Genomic DNA, 18,478 nt, shown 5'->3' with positions numbered 1-18,478 from the left:
ACTTTTTTAATTTTCTCTGACCTTTTATTTAAAAGAAGCAAAAAGAATTCAAGTTGCTAACAAGTGTTTGCTTGAGCACTCAGTTTAACATGCTTCATGTATCTTTTCATCTTGTAAGTACATACGTGCTTGTCTGGACCATGACCTGTTTTATTAGTGTTTGTGAACCTTTTATTTATGTCTTTATACAGCACACTTATTCTTAAGTAGACATATCAAAAAGTGTAGCTGGTTGAGTGCATGCATCTATATGTATGTATTTATGTATGTCTGCTTATTTGTACAGTGCATACATGCACACACAAAATGTGTAGCTGGTCATGAGCCCTTCTCTTCAAGGGAAGAGGATCTATAGTAACATAAACATTAGAAAAGCAAGATATGGTGCAGTGGTGCAGCAGTAGCATTGTCGCCTCACAGCAAGAGGTTCTCCGGTTTGATTCTCAGCTGTAGTGCCTTCTGTGCAGAGTCTGCATGTCCTCCTTGTGTTCATGTGGGTTTTCTCTGGGTACTCCGGTTTCCTCCCATGTTACAAAGACATGCATCTGGATGGTTTCTCCCCGAGCCTCTGCTGAAAATTGGCTCCGTTCCAACTCTGACTTTCCCGGTTAGTAAATGTTAAATAAATAAGTAAAATATGATACAGAGCAAGATGATGGGTGTATCCATTACAGTGTCATTACCTTGTCATACAGGTATTGCTCATGGGGTAAGATTCCCTAACTTTGTACTAAAAAATAAACCGCTTTTTCACTTTGCGTCTCTGTTTCCATATATAGAAGCAGTGTTAATAGACCTTCAAAATATCAGGCAGTTGTATCAGTCATTTGTGCTGTGAGATATGCCCATGGCAGTAACATTGTTAACTTTGGGTGCAACTCAGTTCCTGCCCGTTTCCACTTCCCTTTGATTTATTTGCACTCTTCCTGTATCTGCAAGGCAGGTTCCTTGTATATAAGAGGTTTCCAGGAAAGCCCCATAGGATAGGAATTGTGGTGGTACTTTTGTAACCCAAAACTGACCTGTCAGTATCACCCAGCTCATCACTTATCCAGCATGGAGAGGCAGGGAGACTGCGCACATGGCTAATGACAGATGTTTAAGAAAGCTCATAGGAGTTGATAGTAGATGCTTCAGAACCCTCACTGGTCACTCATTCCCACCCAGAAGATGGTCATCCAGGGCTGAGAAACAAGAAGATTCTGTAAGGAACCACTATATGTTAGTCTGTGGTCAGCCTTTAAAAGTTATCTTTCCCTACAGACGCATTAAAAACCAAAAAAAAAACATCATAGTAAAGCTAGACTTTCCACTGTGTGAGTCCTTAAACGTCTTGTATTAGAGGCAACATAGGATGTATGAACTTGACCCTTTAAGGACATTAGATGTTTTTGCTATATGGCAATTCCGAATGTCCATGATTTTTCTTCCTTTTAAGTCTATTTATGGACAAATTCAGGCCAATAAAGCCAAACCTCACTAGCTATAATTATTGCATCAGCACAGCATAAGTAGAATGTCTGGCTAACCTTTTGAAACATGGGGATGTTCTTCATGTTTCACTGTTGCAATCATCTCATTTGGGTTACCTGCCTGCAGGTAGCCCTCAGCCAGCCTGAATACCAGAGTCTTTGAATTTGTGTGGGATGCTGTCACTTCTTCCTTGACGTCAGGTTGTCAGGGGTATAAAACATGCAGCCGATGCCATTACATCAGTCTTTCTTGCCGTGCGGTGCCCGAAGCAGAAGCAGTTTGCAAGTGCCAGTCGGCCGACTCCTGAAATTTTCATTTTCGAGTTTCAGACCCAAAGTCTTCAAAAGAGCTAAGTACCTTAGTGGGATCCTTTTTCTTGCTCTAACTGATGTCAGTGAACGTTAACAATTGTCTTACCTGTGGAAAGCAAATACCTCAGAGATTTTCATTCTTACCGCATCCCCTGTTTAGGCCCAGACCACGACGTCCCTCATTGTCGGGTTTGTGCCTTGTTCAATGCTCGAACTATTCGTCATCGGGCTATTTTTGCAGCTAATTATTTTCGTACTCATTCTGTGTACTCTGAAATGGCTTCATCTAGCCCTCCGGCTACTGATCTTCTGAAAAAACGTAAGGATAAAGACCAGAGACAGACCGCATAGGTCCAAAACTGCCGATGACACTTCTGTTAAGCTAGTCGCCAGTCTGCCGGTACTCATTGAGGTGCTTTTGCAGCCCCTGATACCCGCTGCTTTTGATTTGCAGGCCTCTACTGAGACCCATTCGGAGTCTGGTATGTCGCAAGATGCTTCTTCGACTATGGAATCTGCGGATGTCTCTACCTTGGATGGGTCCGGAGCTGCTGTGCAGGCACTGGCTTCTGAGGGTATATTCAGGCCTACAGACTTTCATATTAAACTGATGCCATCGTTTCCATCCAGGCCAAAAACTCGCACTAAGCCTAGAAAACAGATGACCAAACCACAGGCTGTCCCATATGCCTAAAAAGCAAATGCTTAGAATGGCTGAAGACCTTATTACCTTAATTAGGGGAAGCCAGCCTTCCCCCCTCTAAGAGACCTAGAACTAATTTTCTTTCTGATTCTTCTGATCAGGAATCTGATATTTCTGCTTCGTCTGATTACCAGGATTTGCCCTTATCTATTTATGAGGATTCCGATGCAGAGGATTCCATTCTCTCTGCTTCCCCTCCAGAAGATTTTTCTTTCGGTGAAACCTTGCACACTCTTAGGGAGCATTTCCTCTGAGAAAGCCAGGATTATTCTGAGTCCAAAAAGAGACTTAGGGAATTCTTACTCCTAACTCAACACAGGCCTTTAGCTATCCCTCCTGTTCTGGACACTGTAGATGATGCTTTCTTGGAATCTAGCCTTACCCCAGACAATTTACCTCCAGCTCCCAGAAAACCTGATGGGTACTACAGAGTACCTGACTCTCTCAAGTTCCTCTTCAAGAATCCTTCTATGGATCCAGAGGCCATTTCCCCAAGGACCAAAAGGCATTAAGGCTACTGCTGCCAAAAATCCTACCCCTTCTGACAGAGTTTCTAGAGCCTTGGACAGATGGGGTAAGAAGGTTTACACTTCTGCTACTTTGGCCATTATTGCTTTAAATTGCCAGTTTCATGTGTTAAAGTATCAGCAGCATATTATGGGATTACTTGGACAGAAAATGATGTTGATTCCTGACTGTGCTGAACACAAAGAATTGCAAGATTTAATGTATTCTGCAGAACAAGTTGATAAACATACTTTGCAATGTGGGTTTGACGCTTTAGAAGCATCTTGCAGGGCTGCTGTCACTGGGTCTGTACTTAGAAGACATACTTGGCTTAAGGAACAAAACTTGCCAGATCATGTTAAAGCTAAATTACTGGATGCTCCTTTAAACCAAGATCACCTTTTTGGCAACAAAGCAGAAGAAGTCCTCAAAAAGATGGAGGAAAAAGCTAAATCTATGCAAACTGTTAAAGATTTCCTACAAGTACAGCCTCCCAGATTCAGTGGGCATTGGCCTTCAAAGAACTGGTCCTCTCCAGTCCCTTCCAGGCCTTCTGAGTTCAAACCGAGGAACAGCAGACCACCTAGGCTACAGTCTCAGACTACGCACAGATCTAAGCAGTGGGGGGCTCCCACTCCCAAAGCAGAGAGTAGGAAGCCACCCCCCCTACGGAATAATGGCACAATGACTTAACCTTAAACCTTCCAAGCCCTGCTCTACTACCTGCTCCCTTAGGAGGAAAGCTTGCCCTGCATGCAAAAACCTGGGAACTCATTACCCAGGACAAATGGGTTTTGAACATAGTTTCCCAAGGATACAGATTCCACTTTGACACACTACCAACCCCAAATGGTTGGCCAGACCTACCCCCAAATCAATGGGTGGAGGCCCAGCAGCAGGTTCTCTCAGTATCAGGGCTATTCAGCCTATCCCAACAGAACAAAGGGGACAAGGTTTTTATTCAAGACTTTTTCTGGTAATCAGAAAAGGCAACTCCTGGCATCCTATCCTGGACCTCTTTTATTCTCAACACCTTTCTGGTGGTTCCAAAATTCAGAATGCTAACTCTTCAACAGCTTCTTCCTATGCTAGCCAAGGTTGCCTGGCTGGAAACCCTAGACTTAAAGGAAGCTTGCCTGCACATCCCAATAAGAGGATCCTGCAGACAATACCTACAGTTCAGGGTGGACTGCATGCACTTTCAGTTCTCTGCACTTCCATTTGGCTTATCTACTGCGCCTAGGGTGTTCACAAAGTGCTTAACTCCAGCCATTGCATTTTGCAGGCAGAGAAATATTCAAATTTACCCATACTTGGACGATTGTCTGATACAGGCAGAAAGCCAGGAATTGCTATTACAACACCTGGCATTCGTAAAGAAACTTCTTACCTCACTGGGGGTACACCATCAACGAAAAGAAATCTCACCTAGTACCCTGCCAATAGATTGTATTCCGGGGAGCAAGCTTGAACCCAACTTCCCAGATGGCATTCCTCACTCTGGAGAAACAAGTTTATTTGGCAACCTACTTGAAACTGTTGGCCACAAAACCCCAGCTATCTGCAAGGAAAATACCGCAAGCTCTGGGGTTCATGGCCTCTTGTATTCTACTAATTCCATATGCAAGACTGCATATACGGAAACTCCAATGGTATCTAAAAAGCCTATGGTGTCAACATTCTCAGGACCCGGAAACAATGATTTCTATCATTCCTTGTATAAAGGCAGAGTTCCTCTGGTGGGAAGAGGCCTGCTACCACAACAAAGGACTCCCTTTCACTCTACCCCCTGCCGCCCAAACCCTAACAACCATAACAAAAGACACATCAGACTGTGCACGGGGGGATTACATGGCAGGGCAGTGCATTCAGGGCAAATGGAACCTGAGACAGATGCACCTGCATATCAATCAAAAAGAAATGTCTGTACAGAATGCTCTGACAGCCTTCAAAGACCGTATTCTTCCAGAACAACTACTGGTAAAGACAGACACCACCACAGATGTTCTTCATCCCACATTGCTGCAGTCCTAACACTTGGGTAGTCCGCTGTCCCAGTCGGCCCGAATACCAAAGTATATGGCTGACGTCGGTCAAGGCGCATTAGTCTGACGTCAGGACGTCAGGGTACAAATGCGCATGACCGACGTCATATCCTCAGTCTTTTTTGCCGCATGGTCCGATGCAGAAGCAGTTTTGCGAGTGCAGGTTGGCGTTCTGAAATTTTCTGAAGTCGGAGTTTCAGACCGAATCAAAGTTGGCTAAGTACCCGTTAGAATATTTTGTTTTTCTTGCCTCAGTATTTAACCGGATGTCAGAAAAGTGAATAACTGTATTTCTTGTGGGAAACAGATACCTCATAGGGATTACCATACCTTGTGTATACCTTGCTTAGGGCCTGAGCACGACGTTGTTGGATGTCGCTCTTGTGCTAGATTTAACAAACGCACTATAAAGAGAAGATTAGACTGTGCCAGGTTAGTGTTTGGGAAGCGTTGTAATTATAAAATGCCGTCGGATGCTCCGGCGCCCGCTTCGCCTAAAAGCGCAAGGACAAAGCAGCAAAGCCTAGGTTGGAAGAACCGTCTGTCCCGGACGTCGGTTCTTTAGAAGGCTCGGTGGAGCCGGAGGTTCTGCCAGAAGTTTCTTTGGAGTCTCAGGGAGGGACTTTACTGTTACAAGATGTGTCCTCTCAGGAGGTAGGCCAGGCTGAAGGGGCTTCTCAGGTGGCTGTTCTCCCCTCCCTTCCTAAGGTGGTTAGGCCCTCCCCTTCTGTTTCCAAGGCTTCTTTGAGAGGCAGGCCAGGTTTAACTTCAGTGGGTGTCTCTCCTAGTTCTTCAGGATCTTTGCCTAAGAAACATATGCTTAAAATGGCAGAAGATTTGATTACTATGATTAGAGGTTCTATGCCCCCTCCTGATAAAAGGCCTAGGGTGGAACCTGAGCTTGAGAGTTTTGAGCAGTGCTCGGAGGCTTCTGAGTCTTCGGCTGAAGACTTACAGGAGTATCCTCCTTATTCTGATTCTGATGTAGATGATTCTACTCCTTCGGCTTCTCCTCCTGAGGATTTTTCTTTTTCAGAGACTCTTCATTCCATGAGGGAGCATTTTAAATGGGAAGGTCAAGATTTCTCTGATTCCAGGAAGAGGCTTAGGGAATTTTGTTTTACCCCAGCATAGGCCTTTAGCTATACCTCCTGTTCTGGATGTGGTGGAAGATGTTTTGCAGAGGCTTCCCTGAACCCTGATTCTTTGCCTCCTGCCCCAGTTAAACCGGATAGGTATTATAGGGTGCCTGAAGCTCATAAGTATCTTTTTAAGAGTCCTAGGGCAGACCCAGAAACTGTTTCTCAGGGGCCTAAAGGTGTTAAGGCTTCTGTTGTTAAAAATCCTGTTCCTCCTGATAAAGAGGCAAGGGCTTTGGATAGATGGGGAAAGAAGGTGTATACTTCCTCCACTTTAGCCATGAGGGCTTTGAATTGCCAGTTCCACATGTTAAAATACCAAAATTATCTCCTTTCACAATTGAAGTCTAAGGTGGATGCTCTGGCGGAAGGTATTGAGTGTAAAGAGTTGCAGGATTTAGTTCATGTGTCTGAACAGGTGGGTAAGCATTCCTTGCAATGTGGTTTTGATGCTGTACAGGCTTCTTCGAGGGTGGCTGCCACTGGTTCTGTTCTTTGCAGGCACGCCTGGCTGAGGGATCAGAATTTAGCTGAGCATGTTAAGACAAGGATTTTGGATGCTCCGTTACAGTCTGATGTGTTTGGTTCGCCTGTGGAAGCAGTTTTAAAGAAAATGGAGGACAAGGCTAAGTCTATGCAGACTGTTAAAGATTTTTTGCAGGTGCAGCCTCCAGTTTAGTAGAAATTGGCCTACTAAGGGGTGGACATATCCTTCTTATGATTCCCAGTCTAGGGGTAGGTCTAGACGTGGTAGGGGCAGAGCTCAAGGTTCTTTTAGGCCTAGAACAGGGAGTTCACCTGCTCAGTCTTCTGGTGAGGGCAGGGGTCAGTCCTTTCGTAAACAGACCCAATGACCTGCCTTTTCAGCTGCCAGAGCCTTCTCGCCTGGCAGCACCTTTGGGAGGAAGGCTGGCACTTTTCAAAGAAAATTGGAGTTTAATTACCCAAGACAGATGGGTATTGGATATCATTCACCACGGTTACAGGTTTTATTTCCATACCTTGCCTCCTTTCAAAGGCATGCCAGACATTCCTCCTCTACAAAGAAAAGAGGCCCACAAGCAAATTTCTCTGTTACTCCAAATAGGGGCCATTCAGCCGGTTCCTGTGCCAGAAAGGGGCCTGGGATTTTATTCTCGCCTGTTCCTAGTACCAAAAAAGGGGAACACGTGGAGACCAATTTTGGATTTATCTATCCTCAACACTTATCTGGACATTCCCAAGTTCAAAATGTTGACGTTACAACAGCTTTTACCTCTGCTGGGCAAAGATCACTGGATGGTAACTTTAGATCTCAAGGAGGCTTACCTTCATGTGCCTATCAGGCTAAGTTGCAGGAAGTATCTGCGTTTTCGAGCTGGGAATTCCCATTATCAGTTCTCTGCATTGCCCTTTGGCTTATCTACTGCCCAGAGTATTCACAAAAGTTCTGGCTCCAGTGATAGCTTACTTCAGGCTACAAGGAATACAAATCTATCCTTACTTGGACGACTGCCTGATTCTGGCTCAAGAAAAGGAAGACCTTTTCAGCATTTGGAATATGTGATAGCAGTGCTAAGATGCCTGGGGTATTCTGTGAACGAAATAAAGTCCAGTCTAGTACCCTCTCAAGACATGTGCTTTCTGGGTGTGAGACTGAATACAGCAACCCAGATGGCCTTTTTAACCCCGGACAAACAAAAGAATCTTTCCCTTTACTTCCATCAACTATCTCTTCAGTCCGGGCTGACTGCAAGGACAGTCCTTCAAGCCTTAGGGTTCATGGCATCTTGTATTCTGGTGCTTCCCAATGCCAAACTGCATATGAGGAAGCTGCAATGGTATCTCAAAATGTATGGACACAGCACTGCCAGGATTTGGACACTGTCATTCAAATAATACCTTGCATTCAAAAGGAATTTTTGTGGTGGGCTCAGGAATGTCACCTAAACAAGGGACTCTCTGTGACCCGGCCAGAGGCGAGTCAGATTCTAACGACAGATGCCTCAGACATAGCTTGGGGAGCTCATCTGAATGGAAAGTGGATACAAGACAAGTGGCCTGCCAGACTACAGCATCTACATATCAACATGAAGGAGATGTTAGCAGTCCAGTTTGCATTAATGGCTTTCAAGGAGTTACTTCTTCCAGGGCAGGTGTTGATTCTAACAGACAACACAACTGTCATGTGGTACATCAACAAACAAGGGGAACACATTCTTATCCTCTATGCAGGCAAGCAATGATTTTGTGGGAGACTGCGCTCAGCTTGCAACTAAATCTTCAGGCAAGGTTTCTGCCGGGAGCACAGAACTCCTTAGCAGATGTGTTAAGCAGGCAAATCATGGATCCCCACGAGTGGAAACTGGATCTTCATGTATTTCGGAAATTGACAGTGTCATGGGGAACTCCAGACATAGATCTGTTCGCTTCTCCACTAAACCACCAGCTGCCAAAGTTTTGCACGAAAAGGTTTCATCACACAGCTTGGAAAGTGGATGCTCTTTCTTTCAGTTGGAAAAATCTTCATGTGTATGCCTTTCCACCTCTGCCTCTCCTCCCAAAGGTACTCCTAAAGGTCAGACAAGACAAGCCAAGGATGATTTTAATAGCTCCAGATTGGCCTCTGCAACACTGGTACCCATTATTGAGGAGTTTGGTAAGGAAGCCTCCATGGCCTTTACCTTTGATTCCACACCTATTGTCTCAGAGAGACGGTCATCTACTCAATGTCAAGCTTCACTCTCTTCATCTAACAGCCTGGCATATTCTGTTTTGAACCACAGCAGGTCTCAACTTCCTCAACAAGTTTTAAATGTTATTATGGAAGCCAGAAGACCTAGTACAAGGAAAGTGTACGCAGAAAAATGGAAGAGATTTTTATTTTGGAGTGCAGCAAAGGATTTGGAGGTTTCTGAGCCTAATTTGAGTGTGGCTCTTCAATATCTTACTGAGTTATTGGACAAAGGTTTGTCTTTCGCTTCCATTAAGATTCATGCTGCAGCAATTTCAGCTCATTATGATTGTGACCCACCATTGTTTTCTCATCCTTTGTTCAAGCAATTTCTTAGAGGGGCAAAGAATATAAGACCCCCACGTAGAGCTCCTACTCCTGCTTGGGATCTCAATTTTGTGTTGGAGAAACTTACTCTACAACCTTTTGAGCCTCAAGGCTACTGCTGAATTGAAATACTTGTCATGGAAGACTGCTTTTTGTTGGCCATTACTTCTGCAAGAAGGGTTTCTGAATTGCAGGCCCTTATGGCGGTTGAGCCTTTTTGATTTTCCATAAGGATAGGGTATCATTACGTACTAATCCTTCCTTTATGCCTAAGGTGGTTTCTAGTGTGGCTTTAAACCAAACTATTCATTTGCCTACTTTTTATGCAGATCCCCAAAATAAGGGGAAAAGATTTTGCACACTTTAGATGTACACAGGCAGTTGCGTTATTATTTAAGCAGGACTAAGGATTTTAGGCAGTCTCAGCAGTTGTTTGTTTCTTTTGCTTTGAGTTCTCAGGGCAAGCCTGTGTCAAAACAAACTATTTCTAAGTGGATTGGGTTTTGCATTGCATTTTGTTATTCCCATCATGGCAAGGAGATTCCAGCTGGGATTAGGCCTCATTCCACTAGGGCTACTGCCACTTCAACAGCATTTCTAAGGCGGGTGGCAACTAAGGATATTTTGGAGGCAGCTACTTGGAGTTCAGTGCATACTTTCTCTAAGCATTACCACCTTCCTCTCTACTCTAAATCTAGGGCTGGTTTTGCCACGGCTATTTTGCAGGGCATGTTGACAGCTCCTGCTTCTTTATGATTTGCCAGCCTCCCTTACCTCTGCTTTGGGATTCTACCCAAGTGTTAGGACTGCAGCAATGTGGGATGAAGAGCATAGTACAGTTTTGTACCTACCATAAATGTAGATGTTCGAAGATCCACATTGCTGCAGTCCAATTTACCCTCCCTCCTTCCCCTCTGTGTTTAGGGGTGGTTGTGTGTGTGGGGTTGTACTTTTGTAAATTTGTATATATTGTATATATATTTGGTACAGGAGTGTTTGGTGTTTTTTGGTTTTGGCCTTATTTTTTAGGGTCTTCTGACATCTGGGGCAAGAAAAGACTGAGGATATGACGTCGGTCATGCGCATTTGTACCCTGGCGTCCTGACGTCAGACTAATGCGCCTTGACCGACGTCAGCCATATACTTTGGTATTCGGGCCGACTGGGACAGCGGACTACCCAAGTGTTAGGACTGCAGCAATGTGGATCTTCGAACATCTACATTTATGGTAGGTACAAAACTGTACTTTATGTGGTACATAAACAAGCAGGAGGGAACCCACTCATACCCTCTCTGCAGACTAGCCATGGCTCTGTGGGACACAACCTTGAGCTACCAAGTACACCTACAAGCACAATTCCTGCCAGGCAAGCTAAATTCACTGGCAAGATGACTTAAGCAGAAATCTCATGGACCCACAAGAATGGAAACTAAAACCCAAAATATTCAACCTCTTGAGGAACAAATGGGGGACTCCAGAGGTAGACCTGTTTGCCTCCCCTCAGAACTACCAGTTGAACAAAGTCTGCACAAGAACTCCCCACAGTCAAGCTTGGAAAGTGGATGCCCTGTCCTTTACCTGGGAAAGCCTCTCAGTTTATGCCTTTCCCCCTCTGCCTCTCCTCTCGAAGGTTCTACTAAATATCAAACAGGACAAGCCAAGGACAATACAGATTGCACCAGACTGGCCATGCCAACACTGGTATCCCCTTTTGTGCAGTATGACACTGCTACAACCATGGCATCCGTCTCAGACCCCTTTCCTGCTATCCCAGCAGGTGGGCCAGATTCTGCACCCTCTGCTTCAAACCCTGAACCTTGCAGCCTGGCTAATTCCTTGAGCTCTTCCCTAGCATCCCTCAGTAAGCAGGTACTGAATGTCATTCTGGAGGCAAGGAGGCATAGTACTAGAAAATCCTATGCTGAAAAGTGGAAAAGATACTGTTCCTGGAGCCAGGCTCAGGGGATGGGCACATTGGTGCCCAGCTTACCTCATATTCTGCATCTATATCACCGTATCGAAGATGCAAATACCTCGTATTCTGCATCTATATCACCGTATCGAAGATGCAAAATGTCGAATGCTCACAAGAGCGAAAAATGCCGAAATTCAACTCTTTATTGTGGGGGCCTGATCGCACTACAGTGAGGAAAGGGCAAATATCCCAATCTTCATTGTACAGCGATCTCAAAAACGGACCCTCGACATTTCGGCACTTTCGCTATTGTGAGCATTCGACATTTTAGTTTTCAATACAGTGATATAGACCCCATATTCTACAGTACTCAGAAATGCTCCACAAGAGCCTATCCTTCTCATCAATTAAAATTCATGCCTCTGCCATTTCAGCACATTATAATACTGAGCTTACCCCTCTTCTCTCACCCCTTGCTAAAGCAATTCCTTTGAGGGGCCAAAATTTTAAGACCCCCAGGAGAGCTCCCACTCCAGCCTGGGACCTTATCTTTGTATTGGAAAAGCTCACTCTTCCCTCCTTTGAACCAGCTGGTACAGCAGAGTTGAAATTCCTTTCTTGGAAAACAGCCTTCCTTCTAGCCATCACTTCAGCAAGAAGAGTGTCTGAATTACAGGCCCTCATGGCAGTGAAACCCTTCATTATCTTCCATGCGGACAGGGTTTCCCTCGGGGCTAATCCTTCCTTTATGCCCAAGGTGGTGTCTTCTGTGGCCCTCAATCAGTCCATTCATTTGCCTACTTTTTTCCCTAATCCACAAAACAAAGGGGAATGAGTACTGCACCCTCTGGATGTGCACAGACAACTTAGATTCTGTTTGGACAGGACTAAGCCTATCAGAAAATCTGAACAGCTGCTAGTTAGCTTTGCTGCAGGGGCAGAGGGGAAGGCCATTTCAAAGAAAACCATTTCCAAATGGATAGCCCATTGCATTCATTTCTGCTACAAGCACCATGGGAAACCTACCCCACAAGGGGATAAGATCACATTCCACCAGGGCTGCGTCTACCTCTGCGTCATTTCTCAGAGGGGTCCTTACCAGGGCATCCTAGAAGCTGCTACCTGGACCTCTCTACATACCTTCACCAAGCATTACCACTTGCCTATCTTTTCTAAATCCAGAGCCGGATTTGTCACTGCAGTCTTGCAGGGATTAATAGCTGGCCCTAATGCTCTTTAACTTCCTCCTCCCTTCTTTAGCTTTGGGAATCAACCCAAATGTGATGACTGCAACAGTGAAACACGAAAAAGAGTACAGTTGTGTACACTTACCATAAATGTAGATGTTCGAGTGTATTCACTGTTGCAGTCCTGGTTACCCTCCCTCCAGCCCCCTGACTTCTCTTGGCTCTACCTCTCCTTGGTATATTTATTTTTTCTTGTGTATTTGCTTTTTGATGGGGGCTTTACCATACCATTTAATTGCTTCCTATTGTGAGGGCACCTGACATCTGGGACAAGAAAAAGTGATGTAATAGCGTCGGCTGCATGTTTTATACCCCAGACGACCTGACGTAGAGGAAGAAGCGACAGCATCCGATGCAGAAATCCGAAGACTCTGGTATTCAGGCCAGCTGAGGGCCACCTGCAGGCAGATAACCCAAATGAGATGACTGCAATAGTGAATACACTCGAACATCTACATTTATGGTGAGTGTACACAACTGTACTTTGTCATCCCAGCTGATATCCATAACCATTAGGGTGTCTGTAAAATATCCCAACCAACATAATAAATCAATGAGTAAAGAGGTCACGCACAAAAAACAATCAGTAAAAATCAAAAGAAAAATATTTTGTAGACACCCTAATGGTTATGGATATCAGCTGGGATGACAGCTCTCTGTTTGTAAAAGTTAGCCAATCATTCCACTTATGCTGTGCTGATGATGCCATGAGCACAGCTAGTGGGGTTTGGCTTTATTGGCCTGAATTTGTCCATAAATAGACTTAAAGTCATGGACATTCAGAATTGCCATATAGCTGAAACACCTGATGTCCTTAAAGGGTCATTTGTATATATCTCATGTTACCTCTATAATACAAGAGGTTTAAGGAATTGCACAGTAGAAAGTCTAGCCTTGCTAGATTTTTCTTTTCTTTTCTTCTTTTTTTTTTGTTTTTACTGATTGTTTTTTCTGTGTGACCTTTTTCCTCATTGTTTTAGTTCCCTACAGACATATCCCGCACCTGTACACAGAGAAGATCGGTGGTATATAGAGACCTGTATTGCATAAAGGTTTATCACACTTGCAAAAACTGTTAGCATTTCTAAAAGCATACAAGGACGTTCGGTTTCCCATAGGCTTGTGATTAACCTCATCACTGAGGTATATAAGGGGGAATACATGCTTCTGTTTCATCCAGTCCACTGTCTGGAATGTAACCCCTTCCCTAGATTTTATAGCTGCATATAATATAAAGAGCAGGTGTACCATTTTGAGAAAGTCATGTTACTTACACGTAGAATATGTATTAGCAGCACTCATTTATTTGCTTCCTGTGTCCTCAAAATGGATTGGATGCAAATATATTGCAGATAAAATGCATCTTTTTCTGTGAATATATTGGTCTTTGAGATGGTGTATTTCAGGTAAATTAAGCGACTCACACTGCTGGAATGGTTAGTATTTTTAAATTTGTGAGGACAACACTGACACACTACCATTAAAACTCACTTCACTTACTGATGTGTATGCCATTACTTACTTTCAGAGTCCGTACAGAAGTACCAATGCATTTCACTTTGTGTAGCTGCCTATTCCTCTGTAACTTGGAGAATACCATAATCTTTAACCAAAGGGGAAATCAGACTCATAAATAAACAGGCCTTCCTAGACTTTACCACTTCAAACCGTAATATTGTGCAGGTCATACTTAAAGCAGATTGTGATACTGTTCTCAGTACTCCAGATAAGTCTACTCTGGATATTACTAATGAGTTCAGTGATATTATGAACTTCTGTATTAATGCAGAAATAACAGTAAAGCACAAATGTATAGATGACTTAAAACAATTCCGTGATGGAACTGTATAATTATTAAGATTAACAAGATGTAGAACCGAAAAAAAAAAAAAAAGATCTGATCCAGAGAAACAAATCCAGGTTAAGTAAGGTGCAGAAACTACTTAATTTTCTTACCAGATCTTCTAGCTCTATATAGGAAATTTGTCTCAAAACTTGAAAGCCTAATAACGCATTCTTTAATTACATCTGAAAATTGAAAGGGAAAGGCCGATTGTAGTATTGATAAGCATTGGAGCGATCATCCAGTTGTATGACACAGCAAATGTACTTAAAAAGTTGATATTAACTTTTCAGTAAACTAAGACACGTCGGAGGGCTGTAGCCGCAATGAAGGACATCCCATGTATAACTGCAGTAACAAAGTAAAAGTGAAAACTTCGGTTTTATGGGTTCAGATAACATAATCCAAGGCATCCTGTGAATTCTACTGAAAAATCAGTATTTTTTTTAACCTTTGTACTTTTAAACTGTTAACTGTTTTGCCGCCTACTTTAAACTGTTTTTATTGTTTGTGACTGTGTTTTCTGCGCTGCCTATTTACAGTACTTGAACAATTTATAGCATGGGCTAGATTTAGATTTGCTGAATCTAGACTGTTTGACATTTAATGAGCACTAAAACCAGCCATCTTACATTGAGGGCCCTCCTGCACACTTGTGGCAGAAGATTGTAGTTGGGGATCTATCTTTGTTAGGGATTGTTGGAACTAGGCTCAGTCTTGGGCTTTCCTATTGTTTGAAAATTGTTTTACTTATCTAATATTTAAGCACAGCATTTGTGCGGAGCTGTGCACCATACGAAGGGGGTTAACACTGACGTGTACAGATACAAACACTTAAAAATCAAATTTTCCATAGATAACTGCTAGGGAACCCTCCTAAGCTTCCCTGCTTCTCGATGTGCAATGTAGTTGCGCACTGCTGCCCAGAGAGCAACCCACCTGCACTTTGAGGCACTGGCACAGGTTTGTACCCCTAAACCTCCTATAGATTAGCTGATTTTACTAGCTGTACAGCAGAACCTAGTCCATCTGGCCCACCCTCCACCACTTATTACAGAGTACACCTGGCATAATGGAAGGTCAGTTTCCTACCATTTCTCCAGCCAGCCTGAGGCAATGTAGCAATTGCCTTATGTATACAGACAACGTACTACTCCTAAAATGTGTAAGTACAATATGTGAGAGATGTTTCTGTACTACGGATCTGGAATCAGTGCTGTTTCTGTCACGTAACAACAAACCAAATACCAAGAAGGTTGTTGGCACCCACACTCAAATCTCTCACACATACTAAGCACACAACACACAAACCCACATATGCGAGGTACTCACTAGAAATATACCAAAAGAGCAGAGACCTCCCAAGTGCAAACCTTCTGCACAAAATACGGTCCCAACGGTCCCCCACTACAAATACTAACACACACATCAGTGTCTCTCACCCAATTAGCTCTTAAGGCAAAACCTATCTAAACCAAATGTCTTGGTCATAGGTGTCTCCATAGTGAGGCACACAGATGTCCCCCTCAGTAGACTGGAGAAGGAGAGGGTCATGGTCAACTGCCTGTCTGGTGCCAGGATCTGCCAAATCACTCATGTACTCAGGTCTGTCAAAGAGTACTGTTATGACTCTGTCATAGTGCATGTTGTAGTGAATGATATGAGATTTACTTCACTGGAATATATGAAGAGAGACATGATGGAGCTTTCAGGTAGTGTCCCAGGGAGGTATGTCCCCAGCCCTAAGCAGCATTCTTCCCTCACCCAGGATGATGCCACAATACAAACAAAAAATGATTGACTTTAACAATTGGCTTAGCTTCTGGTGTCAATCCAGGGATATCCAGTATCTGACACCCTAGTATAATATGGGTGACAGACCATACTGCTTTGCCAGAGATTATCTTCACCTGTTGCCTCTAGGCTTTATGTTACTGGCAAATGTACTTGCCTCCCCCATAGTGGCTTTTTAGGCAGTGTCATAAGAACAAAATATCCTTCAGAAACAAACTTGGGGTTATTCTGCTTAATGCTAGGAGTCTAAAGCAGAAACTGCACTCACCTGAAGCACTTCTCACCCTGGAAGATGTTGATCTCTGTGCAGTCACAGAGACATGGCTCAAGGTCTCAAAGGTACCCCAGCCATGCAGGGATACAATGCTTTCCACATGTTCAGACCACACAATGAATGTGAAAAAAATACAATGGAGGAGTATCCATCTTCTATATACACCTCTAAACTGGTTAAACAGTGCAACTCCCTAGAGATACTCCAAGTCCGACTAACTGTAAGAAAGATCCCCTCCACATCATTGTTAGCTGCATGCCTCCTGCCATGAAACACGAACACCACACAACCTACCTGGACATACTTGAGTCACTCTCAGTACAGCCAAATACCCTGGTCATGGATGAATTTAGCTATCCTTCCATCGATTGGGTAACAGATATGAGCACAAACACGCTCTCCCAAAGGTTCCTGGACTTCAACATAAATGCTCTGGAGCAGATGGTCAGCACCCCCAAAAAGGACTCTAACATGCTTGACATAATGGTCACCAACATGAGGGATTGCTGCACCACCCCACATGTGGGGCCCTTCCTGGTAAAGTCCGATCATAAATCAGTCTCGTTTGAAATAACAGTCATACTTGACCCACCCTCAGGAGCAAAAAGGTTAAAAATTTTCTCTAAAGCAAGCTATAGCCTACTAAGCGATGGCATCAGTAGCTTCAGACCTTCTGCCAACACTGACAACAATAACCCCTATACTGAAGTGTACACAAATGTCCTGTATAAACACCTATGTAAATGTAATAGACTCGGCCATACTGGAATGGATCAAATCAAGATACTCATGAAGAAAATAAGCCACCTTGGTGGACATCCAGCATAAATAGGTTATACAATATGAGAAGGAAACTGCTCTCAAAAAACAAGAGGGAACAGTCCCAGCAAAGGAAGAACGCTGTCCAAAGCATAATCAAACAGATTAGACATTGTGTAAAGTCCTCTAAAGTTAATTACAAAACTAAATTAGCATCCCTATTTAAGGTAAATCACAAAGCATTCGTTAGCTGTGTCCAAAATCTGAAAGGGAAGGCCCAGCTTTATCCCGAACTATCTGTGGATGGTACCATGTATACTGAACCTGAGGACATCGCCAACCTGCTAGTGGAAAGGTTTGGTGAAAACTTTACCTTCATTGTCCCCACCAATCATACCTCATAACATACCTGTCACCAGTCCTCTGCCTATCCGTCTAGTATCTCCAAAGAGCAGGTCATAGCTGCACACTCCAGGGCCAAAAACACAGCCTCTGTGGGACCAGACATCCCAGGCAGCCTATTAAATGGTCTAAAACAGGAGTGAGCAGAACTGCTGAGCACGCTCTTCAATCTAAGTCTAAGCACATGCTTTGTCCCAGCTGAAGGGAAAACAGCATCCTTACTCCCCTTGCACAAAGGGGGTCCCTCAGCTGACCCCAGGAACTATAGACCCATAAGCCTAACTAGCCTTATCTGCAAGGCCATGAAGAGAAACATCATTGGTCTTATCAACAAGGATATAGGAGATCTTCAAACTCTTGACCCGACCCAATTTGGCTTTGTTATGGGCAGATTCTGCCTGCTAAACTTGGTGGACGACTTTAAGAATGTCACCAAGGCCCTGGATGAAGGTAAAACATTTAACACTGCCTGTCTCAAATCCCTCATTCAGCCATCATTGAGAAACTCACCCAGCTGGAGATTAACCCTTGCACCACTAGATGGATTGCCAACTGGCTCACAAACAAGAACACATGCAGTCAAAATTGTGGATGCCAACTCTACTAGCAGACCTGTTACCAGTGGTGTTTAACAGGCATCTGTGCTAATCCCCCTACTGTTTGGTATCTGTCTGTGGCTTACCACGTTTGGTGATGACTGCAAACTAGGTGCAGTCATCAAATCCCCCAAAGATGTCAACATACTACAAAATGGGCTTACACAGACAAATGATTGATGTCAAAGCCATGGACTTAATGCATTTGCTTTTTACGTATAGTTTATCATCCCCTTCGGCATAAGAGAACCCCCTGCTAATTACAACATTAATAATATCCCCATAAGTTCAAACCCAATGGTGAGAGATTTAGGAATGCAAGTTGATAGCAGCCTTAATTTTGATAATCAGGTGTCCACAGTAGTAAGGAAGGCCTTCTGCATTGCACACCTTATAAGCAAGGGTATACCATCCAAAGCTAAAGAGTAT

The 18,478-nt window shown here is 43.7% G+C and overlaps 1 protein-coding gene across 1 annotated transcript in view; it reads left to right on the top strand.

The window, feature by feature from the left end:
* The window catches only part of WDR36 (WD repeat domain 36), a 1,582,076-nt gene that overhangs the window by 554,588 nt on the left and 1,009,010 nt on the right, over positions 1-18,478 (top strand). The window lies entirely within an intron of this gene.

The sequence above is a fragment of the Protopterus annectens genome, chromosome 2.part2 (assembly GCF_019279795.1).
Source record: "Protopterus annectens isolate FY-2018-M chromosome 2.part2, PAN1.0, whole genome shotgun sequence".
Taxonomy (NCBI): domain Eukaryota; kingdom Metazoa; phylum Chordata; order Ceratodontiformes; family Protopteridae; genus Protopterus; species Protopterus annectens.
This window is presented reverse-complemented; position numbering and strand designations above follow the sequence as displayed.